Source organism: Coptis chinensis, chromosome 4 (genome assembly GCF_015680905.1).
Source record: "Coptis chinensis isolate HL-2020 chromosome 4, ASM1568090v1, whole genome shotgun sequence".
Classification (NCBI taxonomy): Eukaryota; Viridiplantae; Streptophyta; class Magnoliopsida; order Ranunculales; family Ranunculaceae; genus Coptis; species Coptis chinensis.
In genome coordinates this window covers 18,774,026-18,797,679 of record NC_141459.1, presented here as the reverse complement: position 1 = coordinate 18,797,679, position 23,654 = coordinate 18,774,026, and the positions used below count along the sequence as shown (strand labels likewise).

General features: G+C 38.5%; 1 pseudogene across 1 annotated transcript in view; it reads left to right on the top strand.

Annotated features, from left to right (window-relative positions):
• Positions 1–23,367, top strand: part of LOC147502362 (short-chain dehydrogenase RED1-like) — a 31,871-nt pseudogene extending 8,504 nt beyond the window's left edge. The window contains exons 2-5 of the transcript XR_015220906.1: positions 6,543–6,698; positions 12,889–13,162; positions 22,881–22,925; positions 23,105–23,367. The product of XR_015220906.1 is annotated as a short-chain dehydrogenase RED1-like (transcript). The remainder of the gene's footprint in view (positions 1–6,542; positions 6,699–12,888; positions 13,163–22,880; positions 22,926–23,104) is intronic.
• The last annotated feature ends 287 nt before the right edge of the window (positions 23,368–23,654 follow it).

Sequence of the window (23,654 nt, the reverse complement as noted above, 5' to 3'; positions counted from 1 at the left end):
ACTAATGAACTTAATTTACCAATGATTAAATCCGGGCCTAGTGAAGATTCACTATGTCCTTAAGAAGCATTTTCCCCTCACGGTGCTTGAAGGTTGATGGGAAACTATCTCCCAAGATAGAACGGATTTCCTTCTATAGAAAGCTAGCACTTCAATTCTATAGCTTCGTGAACACAACATAGTATTTGACTAAGAACGGGGGGAAGAGAAAGATCGAACTCTGTGTGATCGGTGTATTTTTCTCTCCAAATTCATCCACTATTTATAGGTGAGTGGTGCCTTTCAAAACAACGCGGTGACTCTTGGGAAAAAGTAAGCAACTCTTTGAAAAGTCACATGTTTGAAAGGACACACTATTCGGCATATAGCACTTTGTTTTGAACCGGTGCCTATTTCGAAAAGGTTGCACCTTTTCGGCATGATGCAATTTTTCAAACCAAAGGACATTTGAAAAGGTCGCGACCTTTTTCGCATAATATTGTTTCAAACAAATGCATCATTTTGAAAAGGTTTTTCTCACATTACGTACTGTTTCAAGAAAAAACCCATTTCATCTTAAGTGGGGTAACTTGGGAGACAAACTACTCATTCATATTTAAATGGATTTGAGCAAATCATTTTTCTAACAATATTTAGCTTACAATTTTTTTTAATTTGTTTATAACCTTTTCCAAGTATGTGGAATGAAGGAACATATATGAAAGAAGTAATCTGAACAATCTTTCAGAGTCTGTTTTGATTTTTTTAGAATGCTATTTTCTATTGTTGAGGAACCGACTATGCTTCTTCTTTAAGTTGTATGTCACATTGTTGTGTACTACGAAGTAGGGAAGGTGGCCAAGAAACTTCTCATTTTGTTATTTCGACTTCGAAGGGGCGAAGGCCTCAGCCCTCAGGGCCACTCTCTAATGGCATATTGATCATAAGCAAGGTTCAAAAACCAATAATAACAGTAGCATATTGAGCTATCTAGACTCTAGACAAGGAATGAGGAAAATAATTTTATTTTCCCATTTATATAGCAAAAGAAATCCTCTTTTATTACTTACACATCGCTTTCAGTTGGGATGAGGCGATAATTAATATATCCAGGCAGTGTTATACCACTATAACAACCTCTTTCAAGCCTTGGTCATGCCTAATATATATTCAGCTGATCAATAATTGTCACCTATGCTGATTTATGTTGCTCTAGACGTCTGCTTCTTGCAAAATGATCTTCGACATTGCATTCCAGATAGCTTATGTCAAAGACTCAAGAATATTGTGAATTGGTACTCTCCTTGAGATACCTATGTCCCTTTTATAGAATCAGCAAATGATATTTACAAGATATTACTAAGATATTACAATATATCTTCTAGGATATTTACAAGATATTCTCTAGGTTATTTTGGAATGGAATACAAACAAATCTAGAGAATCTAAGGATATCTTTGGCTGGTGTGCTATATTAGGAAGAACCCATTTTTTTTCTTTGATACCCTCCCTCAAATTGATGTTGGTGAGTCAACAAGCATCAATTTGCTAACAAGGAACTGATGTCATTGTCTTGCCATTGCCTTAGTAAAAAGATTAGCGACCTGATGTTCGGTAGGAATGTGAGGCAGAGTAATAACCTTTGCTTCATAGGCATCCCGGATATAATGACAATCAACCTCTATATGTTTTGTTCTCTCATGAAACACTGGATTTGCAGCAATATGTATAGCACTAGTATTATCGCCATGGAGGGGAGTTGGGTTGGTTTGAGGTAACTCAAAGAGAATCCCACGAAGCCAGACCACTTCTGAGCAGAGGACTGACATGACCCGATATTAATCTTCAGTAGATGATTTTGACACACAATCTTGCTTCTTACATTTCCATGAAATAAGTGAATCACCAAAAAAAATGCACCATCCAGTTGTAGATCGCCGAGAATCTGGACATCCTGCCCAATCATCATCACTGTATGATACTAGATTGAGTGCTTTGCCATGTGGAAAAAATAATCCCCGATGGGGAGTCCCCAAAAGATACTGTACAATCCGACGAACAGCTACCATGTGAAAATGTCGTGGTGAAGCCATAAACCTGCTGATTGTATGAACTGCATAAGAAATGGCAGGTCTAGTAATAGTGAGATAAATCAGACTCCCAACTAATTGTCGATATAAGGTAGGATCATCAAGAAGGTCACCCTCATCCTTTTTTAATTTTACATTCACTTCAAGAAGAGTATCAACTGAAGTGTGGTGTCTTCCACCCGTGCAAGGTGGACCCGGATCTTGTGTATACTTGTGTTGATTAAGAAAACCCGTGTGGTTAAGAGCGAATCTCTAAACCAAGAAAATAAGTGAGTGCCCCAAGATCTTTCATCTAAAATACTGTATGTAAATGTTGTTGCAGCTTCTTAATAAGTGTCACATCTGAACTCAAGATGATAATATCATCCACATACACCAATAGAAAGACCATGCCATCTTTACTCTTGTGAAAAAATAAAGATGCATCATATTGACTTTGGGTAAATAAAAACCCGAGTAGTGTGCTGCGAAACTTTTCAAACCATGCCCTAGGAGCCTGCTTAAGACCATACAAAGAAGTGTCATACCAGAGGGAAGTTTCATGTAAATCTCTTCCACGAAGATCCTCATGCAAGAAAGCATTCTTAACATCCATTTTGGTGTAACCGCCAAGATCTGAGGCGGCGGGGGCAAGAAGAAGCCGAGCTGTAGTCATCTTGGCGAGGGGCAAATGTCTCATCATAATCCATGCCATACTCTTGTCGGTTGCCCGGGCTACTAATCGAGCTTTGTAGCGTAAGTTTAACAGAGAACACCCACTTACTACCAATAGGATTCACCGAGGAAAGACAAGGTACTACATCCCACGTTTGATTTTGCTCAAAGCGCGATTGAGTTCAAACTGCATGGCTGTTGCCAACATTCATGCGCCACAGCCTGTTTATAAGAGTTAGGAATGGAAATAGAGGAGAGAGTGGCAGTCATGGAAATATGTGAGGAAAAACCATACCAATCAGGAGGATGAGAAACTCGGGTAGACTGCTTAGGAACAACTACCAAAGAGGGTGTCGGATCAATCGTCACAGGAGAATCAGGAGGATCCAGAAAAGGAGTAACCAAGGGACGAGAGCATCTAGTATAAACTAGACCTGGCTGAAATCGATTTGTAGGAATATCAGGGGTGGAAAAATCAGGAAGAATAGAATATATAGAAGACACAGGATCCGCATGAGAGAGAAAAAACTTTTGATTTTCAAAGAAAACAAAGATGCCGTGAAATCGTTAGACGATGAACATCAGGATCATAATATAAGAAACCTTTCTGATGAGAACTATAACCAAGAAATGCACATTTCATAGATTGAAAGCAGAAAGCTTAGTTCTTTCATGCGGGGGAAGATGAACAAAACAAATACAACCAAATGTATGCGGATTAGAATAGCGAGGATGATTCCCAAATAAATGAAAATATGGAGAAACATTATCAAGCACAGGAGTAGGCAATCTATTTATGAGATAAACAACAGTAGATAAAGTTTCACACCAAAAACGAATAAGAACAGAGGATTCTAGAAGTAAAACCCGAACCATGTCAAGAAGATGTATGTTCTTACGTTCAGCCACTCCATTTTGTTATGGAGTAGCTGGACAAGATCGTTGAGAAAGAATGCCTCGTTCTTGAAGAAATTGTTGAAACTCATTTGACAGATATTCGCCTCCTAAATCAGATCGAAGACTCTTGATAGAGGAATTGAATTGATTGTTAATGAGTGCAAGATAATTTTTAAAGATTGAGAAAACCTCGCTTTTAGCACGCAAGAAATAAATCCAAGTAAACCTACTATAATCATCAATGAAGGTTACAAAATATTTGTATTGTGCATAAGAGATGATAGGAGAAATTCCCCATACATCACTATGCACAACATCAAAGGGCTGAGAAGCTGTGAACCCGGATTGAGAAAAGGTAGACTTTTGCTCTTAGCTAGCTTACAAGAAGAACAATCAAAAGACAACGAATCAAGGGAAACAGAGTTTTTATTGTATAGAAAACCAGACTGGAACAATGTATGAAGTACACGAGGATTAGGATGGCCTAGGCAACCGATGCCAATCCTCGGGGCCTTAAATTAGAACTAGTACAAAAAGAAGACCATGCAGAAATGAAAAGAACTAGATTGGGGATGCATGATCAACGAGAAAAGAGTCACCCCTCCTTAGGACCTTTCACGATTGTCTTCCGTGACATTTGACCACGCACCACACAACCGAGAAAGAAAAATCACATTACAATTATTATCAACAAAAGCTGACCAACAGAAATCAGATTCGTGGATAATTGGGGAGAAGCCAAGACATTTTTATAATAGGAGAAATGTCACCCATGGGCGATTACTAGGTAGAGAGCTACCATTTGCCGTGTGTGAATTTTAAGAGGACCAACATAGGATTTGAGATTCTAAAGAGAAGTTGAATTATTTGTCATATGATTGGAAGCACCGAAGTCGAGATACCAAGGTTGAGAGGATGATTTTTGTTACCCTAAAGCCTAAAGCCGAGAGCGAGAAACAATTTGGTGTAACATATTCGAAAGAGAGGTGAGGATGTGGTAACATGAGCATGAACAATAGGAGTAGGGGAACCAGAATCAGCAATCGCAGAATAAGCAGTACCCTTCCTTCTTGGTGGCCGGATCCAACACTCACTGATGATGTGACCAGACTCCTTACAATAGTTGCAAACCTTCTTAGTGCAAGTTTTGGCTATGTGGCCAAAACCCTTATAGCTGAAGCATTGAGTAGTGGCTGGATCCCATCTCTTGGATCGATGTTGAGCAATATATGCGACTTGAGGAGTGACAGCAGCCTACTGTTCCATAGAGGCCCGAGTGAGTAGTCTCTGTTCTTCACGAAATAAATCCCCCAAACACACAGCCAAAGAAGGAACGGGATCTTTGTTCATTAACTGAGACCTCACAGGTTCAAATTCTGACCTAAGTTTCATAAGAAACTGATCCCTTTTGCTAACCTCATGTACTTGTTGAACAATATCCAACCCATTAGCAGGAAGAGTTGCATAAATAATATCTTAATATTCTTCCCACAAATTGGAAAAACCAAAATAAAATTCTTCAATGGACAACGCACCTTGAGAGTAGTTAGCCATTTCAAATTCAAAAGCCGAAAACCGAGGCGGTATTAGGCCCGATGGTAGATGGTCTTCAAGTAAGTCCACATTGCATGAGCTGTCATGTAGGGGCGCAGGTTCAGGAGAATATGGGGTTCCACGGATCCAAGGATCCAAGACATAATTTTGGCATCCTTGGTATCCCAAAAAGGAATTTGGCCGGTTCTTTTCCAAAGATCGGGGCACCATTAGTGCCATCCAGATGGCCAAGAAGCTCCTTTCCTTCACAAATAACACAAACCGAAAGGCCGAGGCAAAATAGTTCTTCCCAAAGGAGTGAATGCAAATAGAATCACTTTTCTCACAAGACATATCGAGAAAATACAATAACGCCAAGAAAACGAAACCATTGGCCTTCCCCAAGAAAAATGAAAACAAGAAAAAAAAATGTTTTTTAGACAAGGGCTCGATACAATGTCAAAGACTCAAGAATATTGTGAATTGGTACTCTCCTTGAGATACCTATGTCCCTTTTATACAATCAAGAAATGATATTTACAAGATATTACTAAGATATTACAATATATCTTCTAGGATATTTACAAGATATTCTCTAGGTTATTTTGGAATGGAATACAAACAAATCTAGAGAATCTAAGGATATGATGGCTGGTGTGCTATATTAGGAAGAACCCAACTGTTTTCCTTTGATAGCTTAGTTATTACGCTCTTTCTGTAGTCCTTGGTTTTCGTACTCATTGTTGCAAGGAGTTACAAACCCATCTAGTGAACGTTCCCTCATTGTGAATTGTGCGGTTTGCTTACCTTAGTATGTCCATTAATTATTATCAGCTTCTTTACATATCTGACATGATACTTAGAGGTTGAAATTGGAAATAGATTGTTAGATTTCCATCTAATAAGGTTCCTAACACCCCCCTCGAGTCAATTGTTGGAATCACCACTAGGAAGTAACATTAGAAGCAAAATGGGGAATCTAACGAACCACCAACTACCCTTGGGCCGACCGACCGTCTTGAAGTGTAGATGTTTTTCCCATAGGATATAACATAGATTCGATCAAAATAATAACTACATATGAAGTTATGTTGTTGTGTGAATTTGCAACATTGAAAAAGTGGGTTGGTGCAAGGTCTTTAAAAGGGCATTGAGCATAGTAAAAGACCGAAAGGATAATTTGGTTTGGTAGTCCGTAGAGGTATGAATCACATTGAGAGAATGTACAAGTCGAAAAAAATATATGAATATGATGAATCCACGAAGTTCATGAAACTATGATGATGCAAAACAAAGTTGTTTAGGGACATGATTGTGTGTTTCTAACTTTTATAACACATTGCAGATGGTGTTCAAATCCTCATTTAGATTTACATTTATGTTTTACAGGTCCAATGAGGTTAATTCAGGCCGTTGTGCCTCACATGGCGACTAGGAGAAAGGGAAAGATAGTCAATATTGGAAGTGTTAGCGCTTTGGCTCCTGGACCCCTCGGCTTTACTCGCTTCCAAAGTCGCTCTTCATGCCCTAACCCGGCGGTTTAAGGTTTCAATGCTTTTTCCCTTGTTTATTCTTTACCTCAAAAGATTTTAAATATATCTCATGTGGTTGTTGTTGGAGTTATCCCTCACATGAGGAGAGAAACGGAGCTGATTCTGCGTGGGGATGTCAGAGGGCACCTGCGCTCAGAACGAGGGCACCTACACCCAAGAGCCTGGATGTCAGAGGGCACCTGTGCTCAGAGCGAGGGCACCTGCGCCCAAGACTATTTTCGTGGGCCTCGCTACAGTAACCGCGAAATTTGGTTTTTTGATACAAAAACAAAATCAAGGTTTTGGAAAACCTAATACTAAGAACCAGACAAAAACAAAGAGAAGAAACCAATCTTGAAAGCTATCAAGATTGAGAGATAACCTTTACAGAGATACAACCCTGTAAAGAGATAAGAGTGATCTAGTAAGGTGAGAGACTGAAAGGAGAGATTGTAATCTTCCTTCCCACTTTATAAAGAACTGGCTCTTGTGGAAGTAGGCATCATTGGCCGAACCACGGTAAATCTTTGTTTTGTGGTTTGCCTTTACTGCTTTACATTATTATTTGTTGTTGATAGTTGTTTAGCGAGTTGGGCATGTTAGTATAGGCTGTAGTTGATATTTAGAATTTGTCTGGAGTTGAAGTGTGTCCAAACAAGTTATCTGTGTAGTGGGGGAATCGATTGGTATTGGTATAAACCCCAACATGTGGTATCAGAGCCAAGTTAGAATAGCCTAGGGTGTTATCCGAATCTTGGTCAGAAGGTGTTTAACGAAATTCTTAAGAGAAGATTTGAGGTTAAATAACTTGTAGAGATGGACCATTCCGTGAACACTCGCATGATGAGTCTGAATAGGAAAAACTACACCATCTGGAAAGCCAAGATAGAAGACTTGCTATAATTGCAAAGGACACGCACTTCCCATTGAGAATGGGGAGTAAAACCGAGAAAAGACTGATGGTGAAAGTGGAAAAAGCTTGACAAAAAGCAATTGGATACATTCGACAAATGATGGATTGGCGGATTGTCTTTCACCATGTGTCCTAAGAGACTACAACCTTCGGCCTATGGAAGAAACTTCGAAGACCTTTATGAGAGGAAGTCGGGTGGAAACAAAGTGCTAGTCGTTAAAAGTTTGCAGACACAAAGTACCAAGAAGGTTCTTCAATGTCTGAGCATCTTAACGAAGTACAAAATATCATCAATCAGATGCATTTGATGAAGATCAATTTGGGAGACAAAGTTGAGGCTTTGTTCCTATTAGGCTCTACCCGAAAAGTTGGGAGACATTAGCGGTTTCTACACGGCGACCAAGGATAGAATTGTTACCATGGAGATGGCTACCACGCGTCTTTGTTGAATGAGGAGACTAGAAGGAGTACAAGAAGCAGCTCCTCACTCGAGAGATCCTTTTCACGAGAAAGGGGAGAGGTAGAAACGAAAACCATCTCGTTCTAGAGGTGATGACGAAAGTAAATCTAGGGGTGAAACTAGAACTCCTAAGGCAGAGAGGCAATGTTACTATTGTGCCACCAAGGGCCACTTCAGATATGAGTGCAGAACACTGAAGAGGGATGAGAAGAATAACTGCGTACATGAAGACATGGTGCAGAGGAATGGAAACACATGCAAAGATACTACCGCACTAGTCGACGACCTAATGGGAATTGTGTCAGATTGTGGTGTGTGCTGTCTTAGTACCTCATGTCGGGGATCTGAGTGGGTGATAGATACGGGAGCATCCTATCACGTCACGCCGACGGGGATTCTTCACTACCTATTTGTGGTGAATATGGTGAAGTAAGGATGGGTAACAGCATGTCTCAAGATTATAGGCATTGGAAATGTTCATGTAGAAACCAATGTCGGCTACACCTTGACACTCAAGGATGTAAGACATGTCCCCCGACATACGGTTAAGCCTAATTTCGGTTGGGAAATTAGATGACGATGGCTTTGTAAACTTCGTTTGGTAACAGGGGTATGGAACCCGAAGCAGAGGTTCCATTGTAGCGGAAGAGGAAAGAAAACTTGCTCTCTTTACAAAACACGAGGCTAGTTTGTGTAAAGCGAAGCGAATGCGCGAAAGAAAGCTTCATCCGAAGCGTGGCACAAGAGGCGCGGTCACATGGGCATAAAAGGGATGGAAGTTCTTGCTAAGCAAAAGGCCATGCCAGACATTAAAGGTACACATTTAAATACATGTACTCACTGTTTGGTAGGAAAGCAACACAGGGTGTCTTTCCAAAGATTCCCTTCTCACAGAAAGGACACTGTCCTTGAACTAGTGCACACAGACTTATGTGGTCTGTTTCGACCAAATATAATCAAAACACCAAATGTTGATGAAAAAGACGAAGAACGTAGAAAAGTAATTAGAAAAATGATGGTGATCGGGAGAATGATGAGATTGTACCTTGCGGTTGCCTACGTACCCAAATTATCAGTGGGATCAAGTCTCAAGAACGTAGTTCTGTATGAAAAATAGTTTTGTATTTATATAGGTAGAGTAGAGAGTCCTTGTAGCTCAAGTAATCTTGTAGCTTGAGCAATTGTGATAGACTATAACTTTCAACTGATAATTATCTCTTTGATAAGAAATGAATCTGGACATAAATCAATGTACATTAGTGGCAAGCCATGTGGCTAAGGTTCACCTTTAGACACATGAGTTAACGGGCCATACTTTGATCCATGATATTGCTTAATTGGGCTTTATCCTTGTCGATTAAGCGAATAAAGTGGAGACTCCTACCAATGGGCGTTTGCCGCGTAGGTGGGGGGTCGAAAACATGGTCCCTATGAGAGTAAAGTCCCACCGGGGAGCCGTGACTTTCTTGACATTCATTGATGATCGTCCAAGAAAGATATGGGCCTATAGTCCGAAGACCAAGGATGAAGTACTTGGCGTGTTTGAGAAATTCCACAAACATGGTGGAAAAGAGACTGGGAAGTTGTTGAAGTGTATTCGCCGGATAATGGGGAGAGTACATTGGGCCATTTGAAGAGTATTGCGAGTCATGGGATTCGTCATGAGCGGCACCGTTCCCAAGACACCGCAATGAAATGGAATAGCGAGAGAGAATGAACCATACCATTGTAGAGAGGATGAGATGCATGCTATCTCACTCTAAGCTACCTAGAAGCTCTTGGGTAGAAGCAATCGTCTGCATACCGTACATGTGATCAACTTATCGCCGACAAAGCCTCGAATAGTGATTATCCGAGAGAGTATGGTCGGGCAGAGATGTTGATTATGGATACTGAGGGTATTTGGGTGCGGGGTATTTGTGCATATTCGAAGGATGAGAGATCAAGCTTGATGACAAAGCCAAGCGGTGCATTTTTTGGGTTATGGAGATGAAAAGTTTGGTTACAAACTCTATGATCCGATTAACAAGAAGGTAATCCGAAGTCGAGATGTTGTGTTCTTAGAAGACCAAACCATAGCAGACTTTGAGGAGGGTGAGAAGCTTCTGAGGCTTTCACCAATGATCTTGTTGATTGAACCGAAGTTCCTACCGTGGAACGCGCGTAAGGCATTGAGAATGCAGAGAACCATGAGTTTGAAGCTCATGATGAGAATCCTATTGCTCATGATGGGATAGAACCTATTGGTATAGAAGATGCATATGAGATGCATGAACCACCACCGAATAAAGCGAAGTGCATCCTCCCGAGGCATCGCCAGATGGGGCAAGGAGGTCCGACAGAGGGAGACTAGCTTCAACGGTATCCACCACATACATACGTGCTTACTATCGGATGGTGGAGAACCTATGTACTATCAAGAGGCACTTGAAAAGACGCAGACAAAGAAAAGTGGTTGAAGGCCATGCATGACGAGATGGATTCTTTGCATAAGAATCACACTTATGAGTTAGTTGAGAAACCGCAGGGACGAAAAATTCTCAAAAATAAGTGGATATACAAAGTCAAGCATGAGGAGAACAATCCTCACCCAAGGCACAAAGCTCACCTTGTTGTGAAGGGATTCGGTCAAAGGAAAAGGATTGACTTTGATGAGATTTTCTCTTTTGTAGTGAAGATGACTTCTATCCGGGTGGTATTGGGTATGACCGCAAGTATGAACCTAGAGGTTGAGCAGCTAGATGTTAAGACAGCTTTTCTTCATGGAGACCTTGAAGAAGATGTCTACATGGACCAGCCAGAAGGGTTTGAGGTCAAAGGCAAGGAGCGCCTAGTATGCAAGCTGATAAAGAGCTTGTATGGGTTGAAGCAAGCACCGAGACAGTGGTACATAAAGTTTGACTCCTTTATGGCGAAGCAAGAATACAAAAAGTCTGCTTCCGATCATTATGCGTTTGTTCAGAGATTTCTAGATGGGGATTTCATAGTGCTATTACTGTATGTGGATGATATGTTGATAGTTGGCCCAAACATCAACAAGATATCCAAGCTAAAGAAAGACTTGAGTAAGTCCTTTGAGGTGAAGGATTTGGGTCAAGCAAAGCGGATACTTGGGATCGCGGATCACTCGTGATGAGAAAAAAGTGGGAAGTTGTGGCTTTCAAGAAAGCTACATTGAGAAGGTGTTGAAGAGATTCAACATGGATCGCCGGTCGGTTGTCCCGCTTGGTGGCGGTTCGCATGACCAAAGAGATGTGTCCAAAGGGTGAGCATGAGCACGGTCGGATGGAAAAAGATTCCTTATGCATCCACGGTGGGCGGTTTGATGTATGCCATGGTGTGTACAAGACCGGATATTTCTTTTCGCCGTTGGTGTTGTAAGCAAATTTACATCCAAACCGGGTAAAGAACATTGGGAAGGTGTTAAGTGGATATTGAGATATCTCAAGGGCACTTCCAAATCGTGTTTGTGCTTTGGTGGAAGTAAGCCCTTACTTGAAGGCTACAATCGATGCGAACATGGTAGGTGATGTTGATTTCGATGAAGTCTACCTCGGTTATCCGGTTACTTTTGCGGGGAGCGGCTTCTTGGCAATCTAAGTTGCAAAAGTGTGTTGCCCTCTCCACTACTGAAGCCGAAAGTATATTGCAGCCAGCGAGTGTTGCAAAGAGATGCTATGGATGAAGAGGTTCTTCGACGAACTAGGGCTAAAGCAGAAACAGTTTGTAGTTCTATGTGACAGTCAGAGCGCCATCCACTTGAGCAAGAATCCGAGTTTTCATTCTAGATCCAAGCATATACACGTGCGTTATTATTGGATTAAAGAAGTACTCGAAGACAAGCATTTGTGTATCGAGAAGATCCATACCGACAAGAACGGGTCGGATATGATGACCAAAGTTTTACCGAAAGGTAAGTTTGATATTTGTTGTGCTACCGCCGGAATGGTATGAGACTCCTCTGATTGATTTGGAAATTGCATAGAGGTATCCCCCCTCACATTTGTTCAAGAGGGGGAGATTGTTGGAGTTATCCCTCACATGAGGAGAGAAACGGAGCTGATTCTGTGTGGGGATGTCGAGGAGGCACCCGCCAAGAGCCTAGATGTCGAGGGCACTGGCTTCGAGGCGAGGGCACTCGCGCTTCAAGATCAAGTTTTCGTGGGCCTCGCTACAGTAACCGCGAAATTTGGTTTTTTGATACAAAAACAAAATCAAGGTTTTGGAAAACCTAAGACTAAGAACCAGACAAAAACAAAGAGAGAGAAACCAATCTTGAAAGCTATCAAGATTGAGAGATAACCTTTCTGAGAGATACAACCCTGTAAAGAGATAAGAGTGATCTAGTAAGGTGAGAGACTGAAAGGAGAGATTGTAATCTTCCTTCCCACTTTATAAAGAACTGGCTCTTGTGGAAGTAGGCATCATTGGCCGAACCACGGTAAATCTTTGTTTTGTGGTTTGCCTTTACTGCTTTACATTATTATTTGTTGTTGATAGTTGTTTAGCGAGTTGGGCATGTTAGTATAGGCTGTAGTTGATATTTAGAATTTGTCTGGAATTGAAGTGTGTTCATACAAGTTATCTGTGTAGTGGGGGAATCGATTGGTATTGGTATAAACCCCAACAGTTGTATTTATTAAAATTCATAACAATCTTCTCATCCTCTGGGACTAATTGGTCCAGTGTAAGGTCTCACCAACTCTGGTTGCAGATATAGGATCTTATCTTTTTGAGATGTTCTGCAGATTATGAACTTTGTCTAGTCTATAGCTTATCTTTGTAGTCCAAAAATCTTTTCTATTCTTGAATTTTTAGACTGTGATATAGGTTGCACAAACATGTGTTTGCAGATTGGAACTGCAGACTTTTGGAATCGATGTAATTAGTGTGGTTCCGGGGGCAGTAAAAACAAATTTAGCTACTACTTCCGCAGCTAGATACGAGCGGATGCCTGAGTGGAGGCTTTACAAACCATTTAATGATGTCATTCGTTCAAGAGCCACCCTGTCACACACTGTGAATGCTACCACAGCTGAAGAGTTCGCTAAGAAGACAGTTGACGTTGTTCTGAAAAAGAATCCACCAGCGTGGTTCACGTATGGTCAGTATTCCACAGTCTCGGCTATCCTGTATCACCTGCCACTTTCTATAAGAGATTTTATCCTTAGCAAGGCTATGAAATGTTAAAGCCTCCTGCAACTGTCGTCTAAAGTGAAGCTTTATAGTTTCTAAAAGTTTGCTTAATTGTAAAATAAGTTCATGCGTTTCATTTAGTACTTGATTTTATTTCTTTTATGTATTAGAACATCTAAAGAAGCGTTGTATACTTGTATCTATGATTTTTTGGGAAAGTTCAAGTAATTAATTTCTTTGGTACCATCTTGAAAGTTTATCAGGCTGGAAACTTGATTGGCTGTCAGGTGCGTAATGCAATTTTAAATAGATTGTTTGGTACGCATATTTTGTACCTACCATAAAATGCAGAAGGGAAAAAAATTGGTTCATAAATCACAATCAGATTATTGAATTAACATAAGACGACAAGTTGAATTGTGTATTTCCGTATACATCTTATATGCATATTTCGAGTTATGAATGAATGATCACCTGATTGTTCATTTCGATATCTACATTGGATCTATCTTTCAAGTTTCAACTTTCACTCGATACTCCATTACCTGACGGTTAAAATCATGTCAGCATGGCAAGACAACGATTGATGACGAACCAAACTCCAATAAAATGCACCTATAAATCACTTGTCGTTTGCGTAGCTAGGCACGCCTTCTTCCTGCTCCTAGGCTTTAGTCTTCTTTCTCTCCATTGCTCAACTGTCAACCCACTGTTTAACAGTGGGTTGGACAGTTGAGCAATGGAGAGAAAGAAGACTGATCAGTTTCCTGATTCACGTAAGTATTGCCAAAGTTTACATTGTGTTTTTCTTTTGAATAATGCACTTAATTTCTGGTAAAGTTTCTGAGCAAACCTATACTAATGTACTTCACCTAGCTATGATGGTTGACTGGTTGTTAAACTTCTTACTGTCTGAATATAAAACAGATGGTATAGTTTGGGACTTTGGGCTCCCGAAGACCTGATCCTTGTATATATCTTAAATCCTGTCTGGCTATTAAGCACACAAATCTGCATCAGAAGTCAGAACCATGAACTTCCGTTAGTACAACTACTGGTCGAGTGTCCAAACCTGGTCACCCTGTTGTCACTCGCAAGAACTAAAAGTACATTTTACATCTCAAGTTCGCATTAGGGTTAATACTTAGTAGATTTTTATCTATTTTCATCTTACAAAAATCTTATAAAAGGAGCTTATAATCATATGATGTGGTACCATGATCCGCCACTTCCAATATCTTCTTTTTATATGGTATGAGCTGTGACATACACTATTTTTGGCTAGTCACAGGTAAAATGATGCAAGAGGCAAAAGAATGCACGATTCATCATTTATATAGATTCCAAATTGCAAAACTGGAGTGTGTTTTGATTACTGCGGCCGAGTTACTGTAGGCACTGCTGTTGGAGCTGGGTGCGACTGTGCGAGGCTGAAGATAGCTGTAGGTGCCAAACATTGGAATGTTGAATGCGTTTCATCCTGTCTCAGTGCATGCCGGTAATATTGAATTGAAAATGTGAACGGCGAATAAATATGAACCATTTCGTTATTTTCTCATCGCAGCAGATCTTGCACCATTCAATTAGTTAACAATTGTTTACCAAAAAAAATAAAAAAATAGTTATCAATTGTGCTCATATAATAAATTTTAATTTGATGTGCAAAAACAATGTTTTTACACCATTATCATGTTCTTTGGTCTTTACTAATTATTTTAGAATATCTCATATATTGTTTTCGTGACTACATGGTATTGAAACACACATGAACTTTGGCAATAATATGGAATTTGCAATTTCTTTATTTGAAGTCAATTGGAGAGGCAAAAGGATGCACATCTGTAGAGACATTCCGCCCTGGATGTACAGCTGAAAATTGCTCTGCTTTCTGCCAATCAGTTACGAAGGAAAAACTTATATTTGAGTACCAAGGTTCATCAACATGTACCTGTTACAGTAGCGGGTGTTGAACAATTGTTATTAATAAGAATATGGAAATCTGAACGTGAATAAATGTGAATTGTACGGTTATTAATTTGTACACATACAGTATATCAATTTTTTCTGGGCGTAAAATCTTGATTAGTACATTCAGATGACATTATTCAATATAACTGGTGTGGGTGTCTTATAACCCTCTAACTATTTCAAAAAGAAAAGATAATGGGTATTTTGTTCAATTCTCTGGAGTGCCAGCCAACAGTGTGCAAACTCTTCAATTATTGGGTACAATTGTTCTCCGACAACATTTGTATGATTAAATCTGGATATCCAATAAAATATTGTTTTGATTCAAAAATAATAATAATAATAATAATAATAAATAAATAAATTAAGGATGATCTTGGACATACCTAACAAAACTCTTCGGTACCCCAACTTTAAAATAAATAAATAAAAATGATTTTAAACACATTTAGCTTCCTAAATTACCATTCTTTTTTATTAGACGTACTCAAGATATTTATTGACTAAAACAAGTCATTTACTCTACATGATCCAGAAGAAAAAGACCGTGTTTTTTTTTCCCCTCCAATAACCTCTTATTCTTTTATCTCATCAATAAACCTAATTGGCAAGTCTTTTTAATCATAATAAACTAGCATTAGTCTAAATTCTTTTTAATCACGCCAGGTTATTAAGTCTTTTCTCTCTTACCGCACTTAAATAATTAAATAGCAAGTAAATCACAAAACCGCATACGTAATACTTAACAAGGAAGAGCCTGGAGGTAAAGAACGGATGGATAGGATATAATAACTAATAAGAGAGAGGACAAAAAGACCAAAACAATACTTTTTTTTAGCACAAACCTACCAAATTCATTAACAACCAAAAGACTGTCATTGACAAAAAAAAATGATAGTCTTTTGTCAACAACACTTAGTTAAGTGGTACAAAGTGTTTTCTTTGCAAAGGGTTGACATACATGGCCGAGAGGGAGTAGGAAAGAAGATTAGGACAACTAAGGTTGGGATAAGTGGTTATTGATAGTTGATACTATGAAGATTTATTCAATGTTTGTGGAGCTGGAGTTTACATTATGATTACGGCAATGATCACTTAGATACAACTGAGTACCAGCAACTGAAAGCTTGAATAGAGATTTACTTCTCTCTTATTGTAAGCATGGTTTTCTGCTTTCCAAGTCATTTGTGGCTCTCAATGATGTTATAGACTTGACCCTGCATGCCCACTATACTTATTTGGCGAGTTGTTAACTTTTCCTTGACATTAAATGGATAAGCTCTTGATCTCAAATTTATAACTGATTTGAGATGTTTTGAAGCTATCACGTAAGGTTGCAGAATTAAAGAGAATAGGGGCTGCAGAGCAAAACAGAGGAACCCAAACTCAACAGAGAATGAAGTTATCCTGATTTGTGAATGTCCCGATTTCATCATTGAAAGAGAGCGAGTAATTTCCAGTGAGAAACTAAATTAAATCGTCATCGGTCCCAAAAAAAAAACCAATAACAATTTACATGTAACTGGCTCTCTTCGGGATCACATAAGATCAACACAGTTTTCAAGTATATATTTTAGGGGTTGGCAATCTGCCACTCACATTTGTTGACTCAAACCACATCTAGATATTCATCCGGGCCGACCGGGCGATTATATGTGTTTATTCTGTGCTGTTTTATAAGTGTATGCATATTCAACATTTGGGGTCTCTAAGTGTGTTGTATAAGTGTATGTATATTCAACATTACATGAATACAAATGATAAGCATGTCTCTCCTCGGAAGTTCTTGGACCAACTTTTTTTCCTTTTGGAACTATTTCACACACAACCAATTTCCTTACTTATTGATCTCTCAATGTATTTAGCATAAACCATCTTACAAGATTGCAGTGCTCTAGTTCTACGTTTGATCTCGATCCTTAACATGCACGCAGCGAAGGCCTAACCTCCGCAAATGTAAGGCGGAACAAAGATATGCTAACACCTTACTTAAGGTCTTTGGATAGACAGGAATGCAGATTGGATACAAAATACTGAAAGATTTTCACTAAAAAAAAAGGAACTTTATTGACCATTATGATTGCAAACCAGATGCCTAGAAGAATCATAAGGGCCTTTCCAAGAGAGATTCATGAGGCTCGGGTTCGATTACCCGGATAGGCGAGATAGAAGAAGAGAGTTCTAGCGACCTTATGGGGTGTATCAAGAGAAGATAGCACAGCTTTCGGTTGGTCAGAGAAATGAAACAGTTTTAGCTAGTGAAGCTTTAAGAGATTGGGCAAGTAGTCCTAAAAAATAGACTCAACCGGAGACCGACAACGGGACTATGAAAGGTGGTTATTTAGAAAGAAACGAGCTATAAGCCCATTTCTCCCTAGACTTTGATCTCATTTTAGGACTCTCACTTGAGATTGGACCTTGAAGGTAAAAAATCGTGTTCTAGGCCATAAACTACCATAAACGAATAGGCGTGGGAACAGTAGCTTCTACAAGGAACCGAATGCAAAAGAGATAAAGCAAAATAGGCACATGGAAAGTATGCTTGCAGCCTTGGCTTGAAGAATTTGTTTCTACGAGTGGAGTTCACCATGGCAGAGTGATCTTCTTCCTATTGATCAAAAGCGCCACGCTGTTTTAGAATTCTAAGGCTCCCCCAGCATCTCAAGTGATTAGGCGGGGACAGGATTCGAACCTGCAGTTTTCAAGTCATGAGCCTGATGAGTCGACCAATTCCTCTACCCCGCTTCTTCCCCTTCTATTCCCACCTAGGTCCCCGGCTTTGGTTGCTTGGCCGGGATAGAACCAGCGCTTAGTAAGTGGCGTCGGCGCTCCATTTGTTAGGTTGGAGCTATGAAGAGGTGCTCCTAGTTACCAAATAGCTAGTTCGTTTACCCGCTTGCTCGCTTCCAACAGTGAAAGTCAGGATAAGATCTTAGACCGTCGGAGCTTTCGTGAAAGTGAGTTTGGGAAATGGTTTCTTGAACACCTTATTTCACATAATAAGGTTGTTGCAACCATTTCTTTGTCGTTTTTACACTGTTGAATCACTAGATCATCTCAATTCTCAATAAAATAAATCCTTATAGGAATAAATTTTCCAAAACTGTCTCTAATATATGCAGTTGGAACAACTCAAAAGAGAATAAGGTACAATATATCTACAAACCAAAAAAAATACGTTACCCTACTCAATGAATGAACACCCTGGACACATTTTTTTTTTGTCTCCCAGGACATTAGACAGTCATCTTGGGATGTGACATGATGATCAACAAATTCAAATCGTTCCCATGAATGAGTCATAGATAGTTATTTTTAGTAACATACAAAAGAGCTGATAATATATGGATGAACTTGCAAAAAAAAAAAGGGCTTACAAGAAGATGAAGCCCGATAACATTGGTAGCGATGTGGCAAATAAGATTAACTTCACCACACCAAATCTGTGTTTGCAAGGCTCGAAAGATTTGATTTTGATTTTGATTTTTTTTTTTTTTTTTTTTTTTTTTTTTGTATCTCGATAGAAGATAGAGCAGGGAAGACAAAGAAGAACGGCGAAAAGAAATTTTCACAAAAAAAAAAACGGGTCCAAAAAACGAAAGACGTGTTATTATTATTATTATTATTGTTTTAAATCTTTTTGCCTTTATTTGGAAATACCCCGGATTAATTTGGGTACATTATTGGATTGAGTTAGTTATTGGGTATGACAAAACTTTAAGATAGTTATGGGGTACGGGAGTGTTTCTATGGGTGTGTCCAAGATCACCCTAAATTAATGGAAAAAAATGTTAAAAACGTCATTGATGTTATGAAATCTATGGGCTTGGATGCCCACCATTGATCTGTGTTTATCTTGATAATCTTCTATCTAGTATTTATCCTGATAATCCTTTATCTTGAAAAGGAGGTTACCTAGTTGTATATAAAGGTAACCTTCTCATATGTAGACTTACCTCAATGAATAAGAATTCTCTCAATGATTCAATACATGTTAAGTTAGTGTTAAATCAGTGTGATATTTTCTCCAAATCGGTTTAATTCTAACACGTTATCAGCACGATAGTCTCTAGCTTTGGATTAAATGTATGTGTTTTACTTACGATTATTGATATGATTAATCACTCTTTTCCTTGTATAGGTTATTGTTATATAGGTTATTGGGTATGATAAGAGGTACGTATTACATTATCTTTACTGTAATATATTATTGTCTAGATTGCCTCTAATGCACACACACTAAGAGTTAGTATGTGGAGCCGAAGGTGACAATAAATTGAGCTTCAATTAAACTTCTGCTAATCATATATATTGGTGTGAAAAACAATAGTTGTCTTTACTTTTTGGATTAATACGGTTTTTATTCGAGATTTAAAAAGGTTTATTGTAATTCACTAAATATATGATTAGAAGATAGACCGCCACCAGGCCGTAAGGCATGAGCTAAAATATTGTGCTTGACAATTCATGAGTTTAATAAGCTCTTGGTTTTTATCTCAATAATTGAAGTAGAAGTGGAGAACTGTTCAAGCAAAAGAAAGTGTAGCTACAGGGATTGGAGTAGTTGACACAGTCGTTTTGGTTGACCTTCTTGACGTATAGGTCAGGGGTGTAAACGTTATGTTTACTTGTTTATTTTTGTATCGATTGAGTTGCCGCAACTACATGACATTAAGCGTGTTGATAGTTGTGGTTCACGTTCTAGGGACTGTGAGTCTGACTAGCTTAGAATCACATGGGTAATATATGGTCTATTTGGTTATAGAATGATTACTCTTGTGCATCTTTTTTTTTTTTATTTATTTCATTCATACAAAATCGTATGATTTCGAAATTCGGAATATTGAGACACTCTCAACGAAAACGGTTATAATTTTCTGCTCAAACGTCGGATTTGCGAACCGTTTTTTGCATTAGAAAGCTAACTCAGAGATGTTTCTAGCATTGTGTGGTGTGAAGCCTAATTCGTCCTGAGCTAATTCAGTTTTACAGTTCTTTATGAACTAATTTCTCGTCGGATAGAAAAACGTGGTAATCCAATTTTTCAATCGGATAGGTATCGTATTCCTTACCAACTCTATGCAATTCTTTGTTTTATATTGTGAGATGGATTAAAACATAGAATTACATGCTAGGGTTTTTAATTTAAGGAAATTTCTTTTCTTTTCATTTTGTTTTTTTTATGTATACTATTGAACAATAATGCAGACCCTAAAGTTTTACGATATATTTGGAACCCGAAGTTCAAAGATCCATTTTTTTTAGGAACCACGAAGTTCCAAGAATTAAATTGTTCGAACCGAAGTTCTAAAATCTTTTTTTTTTAGGAACACGAAGTTCCAAGAATTAAATTGTTTGGAACCCGAAGTTCCAAAATCTATTTTTTTTAGGAACTTGAAGTTCTAAGATCTATTATTTTTAGGACCCTGACGTTCCAAGATCGTCTGGTTGACTATATCGACTTGGTCAGGTCCAACCCATAAGGACTGGTCCGGTTTTGGCCCATTCTGATGGTCATTTATGTAGGCCCAATTCGTTTTTATAGCTATTTTGTTTTCAAGAACTTGAAGTTCTAACATAAATAAGGACTTGAAGTTCAGTATGAGAATCCAAATAGCAATGGGCAAGTTTGATGAGCAAACTTTCATAATTGGAATGATTTATTTAGTTAATTATATTTTTATTACCAGTTCATGGAACGTTTACAGTTAATATTGTGTTCTCTTCATGGAGTGTCTAGGCCTTGATTGTCATTAATATTTTGAATTTCCTTATTATGAATCTCAAGTTTTATTTTTCTTAATATACTTGTGCTAGTATCAATCTTTACAAATTTATTTTGCTTTATGTTAAAATGTATGGATATATAAATGGAGAAAAATATTATGGATATATGTCCAGTAAACTATACCCATAAATGAGAAAGACATTGTGTATCATATCTAACGTTGGGAGCAAGAAGCTCACTTAGATAGTGTATTACATAATTGTCAATTTAATAAGACAAGATATTCCGTCGTTAGGGGAGAACAAAGAATGGTTGCTCTAAGGAGCGATGTGAAGCAACTTGGATCACGTCCTCTGTCTCATTAAGGATCCAAACAATGAATATGACTATATGAGATAAGGAGAATGATACACTTGCAAACGGTTGTAGGGAAAATGCCTAAGTATTTAATGATATGGTAAAAGTAACCATGAATGTGCCAGCCATAATTGATGTTCCATTTGGACGGGGTCCAAACATGGCGGCAAATGAATCTACTATACACTAAAAGCGTGGTAGACCTATAGGATCCAAAGAGAGTGCTCCTAGGAGAGGAGAATTGAGGAACCATCTTGTCCAAATAATAGCCAGGTAATGGCTGGAGCTCCATAAACAAATAATGAAAATGTGCAAATATCCAAATTCACTGAAATGCCTATATATGGTTGCCCATGGAGAGGCACAGGTACCTGAAAATGAAGAGATCGATCTCAATATTCCATGCATATTCAAGTGAATTGTGGGATATAAAAGCACTTGTCATGGATGACATATTTCGCTATGGTATAGCTATTGGAACATCAAAGGACAATGATGAAAAATAAATGAACCACGTGTTTTGTCGACAAAGGAAAGATTAGCCAATCTGAAATTTGTTATTCAAGCATAATTAAACTCTTTCAATAAACGTGGTGTATTTGGACCTATAGTACAAAACCCAAAAGGTGTTAACCCTGTAGGTTACAAATGGGTGTTTGTTCGAAAACGAAACGAGAAAAATGAAATTTCTCGATATAAGGCATGTCTTATGGCACAAGGTTTTCTGCAGAAACCTGGGATTGATTATGAAGAAACATACTCTCCTGTTATGGACGCTACAACTTTCATATATCTAATAAGTTTAGCAGTTTTCGAAAGCTTAGATATGAGACTCATGGATGTAGTAACTGCCTACTTGTATGGGGACATAGACAAATATATTTACATAAAAATCCATGAAGGATTTGGTTTGCTCGATGCAAAATCAAGGAGCATTACGTACTCAATTAAACTAAGGCGTTTATTGTATGGTTTGAAACAATCCAGGAAGATTGTGGTACAATCGTCTTAGTGAATATTTGTCTAAGGAAGGGTATGCAAACAATGAAATTTGCCCATGTGTCTTCATAAAGAAATCTTTAAATGGATTTGCAATACTAGCCGTTTATGTGGATGACATAAATTTGATTGGAACTCGGAAGAGCTCGAGATAATTGCTCAATACCTAAAAAGAAGGAATTTGAGATGAAAGACCACGGGAAACAAGACTTTGTCTCGGCTTTGCGGTCGAGAGAAGTTCTAGTGCTGTATTAGTCCACTAGACTAATTACACCGAGAATGTTTTGAAACATTTTCATATGGACAAGGCACATCCATTAAGTACCCCAATGGTCGTCCGGTCACTGAATACAGAGAAAGACCCATATCGCCCCAAAGAAGAAAATGAAGAAGTATTGGGTCCTGAAGTACCATACTTGAGTGCAATTGGTGCATTTATGTATCTAGCACAATACGTGCACAAGATCATACATTGCATTTTCTATTAGTTTCTTATCAAGATATAATTGTGCACATACACTTAGACACTGGAATGATGTCAAACACATATTGAGATATTTTTATAGAATAACTTGTATGAAACTATTTTATTCTTATGGTTCCACTAATGACTATGATCTAGTTGGCTATGCAGTCTTTGGTTATCTATCTGACCCTCAGAAGGGTGACTCCCAAACAAGTATGTATTTCTTAGTGGTAATGTTGTCATTTGTTGGCATTACACTAAACAAACTTTAGTGGCAACTTCCTCTGACCACTTTGAAATTTTAGCTCTTCATGAAGCTAGTCGTGAATGTGTATGGCTAAGGTTATTAATTGGGCATATTCGTAGTTCTTGTTAATTACCTTCTATAACAGGTGTTCCCAACATTATTTATGAGGATAATGCAGCTTGTATAGCTCAGATTCAAGAAGGATTTATAAAAGGAGATAGGACAAAACACATTGCACCAAAATTCTTTTACACTCATCAGCTTCAGAAGAAGAAGCAGATTAAGGTCGAGCAAGTTCGTTCCAATGACAACCTTGCTGATCTCTTCACTAAATCACTACCAAAGCATACATTTCAAAAGCTTATATATGGGATCGGCATGCGCAGAGTTCAGCACCAAGCCATATAAAAACTTGTCTTTATCAGGGGGAGTAATAGAACAGGGGGAGTATCTTGAAGAATGTGTCCCAGGATATATGCACTGTACTCTTTTCCCTTATCTAGGTTTTATCCCACTGGGTTTTCCTAGTAAAGGTTTTAATGAGGCAGTATAAAACAAGTCACAATGATTATGAGTAATGTTGTACTCTTTTTTCCTTTGCTTTGGTTTTTCCCACTGGGTTTTCCTTAGCAAGGTTTTAATGAGGCAACTGTCATTGCATAGTTATAGAGCATCCAGAAGAATGCTACAAAAAG